At 40.5% G+C, this 4,607-nt stretch overlaps 1 pseudogene; it reads left to right on the top strand.

Moving 5' to 3' along the window:
- Positions 1 to 6: 6 nt before the first annotated feature.
- Positions 7 to 1,223, top strand: LOC109467384 (annotated as a pseudogene).
- Positions 1,224 to 4,607: the final 3,384 nt, after the last annotated feature.

Genomic DNA, 4,607 nt, shown 5'->3' with positions numbered 1-4,607 from the left:
GGTGTTGGAGGGGGGTGCACGGAGGGGGCAGCAGCTAGGGGGGGCGGGCAGTGGCATCTCCACAGAGGGGAAACTCCTCATATCTAACCTGGACTTCGGGGTTTCTGACGCAGATATCAAGGAGCTGTTTGCAGAGTTTGGGAACCTGAAGAAGGCAGCTGTGCAGTACGACAGGTCAGGTCGCAGCCACGGCACTGCAGATGTTGTGTTTGAGAAGAGAGCAGACGCCATGAGAGCCATGAAGACGTACAACGGTGTACCACTGGATGGACGGTCAATGAACATCGAGTTGGTGACTTCAAACCTGGCGGCAGCCGGTGGTGGCGGCAGTGGAGGTGGCGCTAGACAGGGCGGCGGCAGCTACGGCGGGGGTAGAGGACGTGGGGGCAGGGGCCGTGGGGGCAGGGGCAGGGGACGCGGCAGGGGCGGCCGTGGAGGCAAGATCAGAGAAAACATCTCAGCAGAGCAGCTGGACGCTGAACAGGATGCATACAATGCTGGGATGAACAGCTAGATACAGTAACTCGTGGATCAAGTGGGAGGGGGGCACATCCATCAATCCTTACTTCAGACCACAGTCCCAGATTAGTTGGTGTTCTACATGTACAGTGACTACCGGAAAGGATACAACAGAAATACACATTGTAACAGTGGTCAATATTTTGTAATTCCTCGGTGTAGTCATGACCACTGTGTTTCCATTTTTATGTATGACAAAGCAGTGACTTCGGAGCATATGTGAAAAAACTTCCATCTCTGCCCTGTGATATATTTTAATCCCCACGTCACTCTTTGCTACATGTATGGATCTAGTAGACTGTCATGAACATAAAAATTGACACTTCCAAAGTCTCATGAAAAGATTCGGTCATCAGTAGTGTCTTCATTTGTACTTTATTCCACTCATATAGTTTAGTCTATTGTACGTATGTACCCTGTTGTTGTTAACACCATATTCCATGATACTATTTTTAAGTTGTTAACATGGAAGAGTAGTAGAGAAGGAAGGAAAATCAAATATATCCTCAGCAATATGTTGATTTATGACATATTTTGAAACTGTACCTTGCCTACATAGAGAATTCTTTTGATTTTAATTCTATACTTTTTAACTTAGGAAAATTTGGGCACCTTGTTTTTTTCTTAACCTTGTGGTGTTAATGAACGTTAGTCTTTATGTAAACATACATGTACCTTGTGTTTAAATAGAGGGGAAACTTTGTTACGGAAAGAAATAAAAAAAAGAGGATAAACCGGTCTCTCTACATGTTGAATATGCATGAAGCTAGTCTATTGTTTATAAGCATCACAACAACCTGTGCATGTAGAATTTGGGGCATGTGTCGCCTGGAGGGAGCAAAGAATATTTCTTGAGCAAGTGAAGACATTTGATGATGCAAGCAGCATGAGGTAAAAACAGAACTAGAAGTGATTGGTCCCTGGTCAGGTGAATACATCCGGGGACTTTAAATTACCATATATGGAAGTTAGGGAAGTCTAAAACTGGGCCATATTGAGTATTAATGGCCTTGAGAATATTGTCTTAAGGAGATTTTCCGTGACAAGTGGGTGTTTTTTTCTTTCTCCGCAGATATGTTGTTTTTAACTTGTGAAGATACAAAGGTTAGAAGTATATAGTTCGACTGAGTCTCCAAACAGAAGTTTAGGCTTCAACTTATGTTTTTTTTATTATTATTGAATAAAGCAATGCAAGACAAGGACGAAGTGGGGCTGAACTCAAGTTATACAACTTATTTTACAGCCCCACTTAACATTTAACATAAATACAATGGTCATACAAGTAGTGCGCTGAGAAACTAGACCCCATACATACAGTAATATATCTAAAGAGAAGTGTTATATGATTTATATATTACAAACAAAACAGAGTATACTATGTAACAAAAAAACGTTATTGCCGCTTATAAAAGCTTGAGCAAGTACTAGTAACATAATTTTTTCATAGTACTCAGAAGGTATCGCAAACGATCCCCTGAGTACAAGATGGAGCCTGGCACTTTCTGAAAGGGCATCTAAATCAATATTATTCAACTTATGTTTAACGTGTTTTTATCGGGATTTTGTCTTGTATTGGTATGTTTTTTTTTTACGCCAGCCAAAACAGGTGGCAAATGGACACTGTCTTGCCAATCGCATACTGTCTTGTAGCCGCTAAGGGCACAAGATCGGTGACATGGGTAGGATTCGAACCCGGGACCTCTGAGCCGAACACGCTACCGCTATGCCACGCTACCTATACTGTCTTGTAGCCGCCAAACATCTGGTAAGCCTGGTAGAGGCTACAGAGATATGATAATCAGAATCTTTACATTCAGAAGCCCTAAAAAGCCCAACAGGTAGAGGCTACTGAGGAGACCACAAACTCGGAAGACCAAGTATTGACATTTTTTCAACAAATGCTCCTGCAGTTCCAGAACAAGCCGCCAGGGGACCCAAAGTCATGTCACTTCTTTCCCACCCCAAGAGCTATCTACCAACCAAAATTCGTGACCCTAGTATGTCCAGATCACGAGATATCAACACCGGAAGTTCTGCTGCAGTACCTAGGAAAGCCGCCAGGGGGCCCAAAATCTAATTATTTCTAGGTCTCATGAAGACCTACCTACCTACCAAGTTTCATTCCAATCCATCCACTGCTTCTCGAGTTATCTTGCTAAACCACAAACACACAAACACACACACACACTCACACAAACGCTACTGAAAACATAACCTTCTTGGCGAAGGTAATTATATAGCACATATCTTAGTTTCCTTAATACTGGGGCTTCAGCATTTTCTTCTCTCGAGAGAAATAGAAATTTTTCCCCAAAAAAGTTATCCCGCAGTCAGACAGAAAAATCAATCAAACAAGAGTTCCACGATCTCATACCTTCGCCAAAAGATGTTAACCCTTGCGGGTGACGAATTCTACAATTTTAATCCTTGATTTTGTAAATAAGACCCTCATTTGCATGGATTATATCAGTTGATCATATTCTCCACCCAACGACAGCCTTATCATAACAAAAAGGCTATTATAGCACTTCCTCATAAATTATGCAAATGAGGCCATGATTTGAATAAATTATGTTTATTAATGTTCACCTTCACTTAACTTCCAAATGTGGCAAGTATGAAATTCGGGGTGCAGCAGTTACAACTATGGAATTATAAGAATTTGCCAATAATTATGCAAATTAGGTCCTCATTTACATAATCTATATCCTCAGATGTTTTCTCGTTCTCAAGTAGATGTCACAACTGTTTCATAGTTCTATTATCGAACAAATCAGATTTATAGAATTTCCTCATTAATTATGCAAATTAGCTCCTGATTTGCATAATTGCCATCTGATTATGTCAAGCATCACTTCAACTACCTATATACCAAAAATCACGACAATACGTCAACCGGTTCTTGAGTTATCGTCCTTCAATTTTTTTTCAACAAATGATCCTGCAGTTCCAGAACAAGGCGCTAGGGGACCCAAACTCATGTCACTTCTTCCCTACCCCAAGAGCTATCTACCAACCAAAATTCGTGACCCTAGCATGTCCAGAACATGAGATATCAAAACCGGAAGTTCAGCTGCAGTACCTAGGAAAGCCGCCAGGGGGCCCAAAATCTAATCATTTCTAGGTCTCATGAAGTCCTACCCACCTACCAAGTTTCATTCCAATCCATCCACTGCTTCTCGAGTTATCTTGCTAAACCACACACACACAAACACACCCACAGACAAACGCTACTGAAAACATAACCTTCTTGGCGAAGGTAATAACAACTACAATAGTCTTTTTGCCACGTCGTCAAAATCTATCTCACTGGAGAAAAAACCGGTCTTTCTACATGTTGAATATGCATGAAGCTAGTCTATTGTTCCATAGCTCCATAAGCATGTCTCAGAAATGGTTACAATGAAACACCCACAGAACATGGACATCAAAAGACTGACAGAGCTTCACAATCCTATACAAGAGTTCCACGATCTCATACCTTCGCCAAAAAATGTTAACCCTTGCGGGTGACAAAGTCTACAATTATTTTAATCATTGATTTTGTAAATAAGAGCCTCATTTGCATGGATTATATCAGTTGATCATATTCTCCATCCAATGACAGCCTTATCATTACAAAAAGGCTATTATAGCACTTCCTCATAAATTATGCAAATGAGGTCATGATTTGAATAAATTATGTTTATTGCTGTTCACCTTCACTTAACTTCCAAATGTGGCAAGTATGAAATTCGGGGTGCAGCAGTTACAACTATGGAATTATAAGAATTTGCCATTAATTATTCAAATTAGGTCCTCATTTACATAATCTATATCCTCAGATGTTTTTCTCGTTCTCAAGTAGATGTCACAACTGTTTCATAGTTCTATTATCGAACAAATCAGATTTATAGAATTTCCTCATTAATTATGCAAATTAGCTCTTGATTTGCATAATTGCCATCTGATTATGTCAAGCATTACTTCAACTACCTACATACCAAAAATCACGACAATACGTCAACCGGTTCTTGAGTTATCGTCCTTCAATTTTTTTTCAACAAATGCTCCTGCAGTTCTAGAACAAGGCGCTAGGGGACCCAAAC

This window comes from Branchiostoma belcheri, unplaced genomic scaffold, assembly GCF_001625305.1.
Source record: "Branchiostoma belcheri isolate BF01 breed outbred unplaced genomic scaffold, Haploidv18h27 scaffold18, whole genome shotgun sequence".
Lineage (NCBI taxonomy): Eukaryota > Metazoa > Chordata > Leptocardii > Amphioxiformes > Branchiostomatidae > Branchiostoma > Branchiostoma belcheri.
Note: the sequence above shows the minus strand (reverse complement) of the source record. Positions and strands in the feature narration are given on the sequence as shown.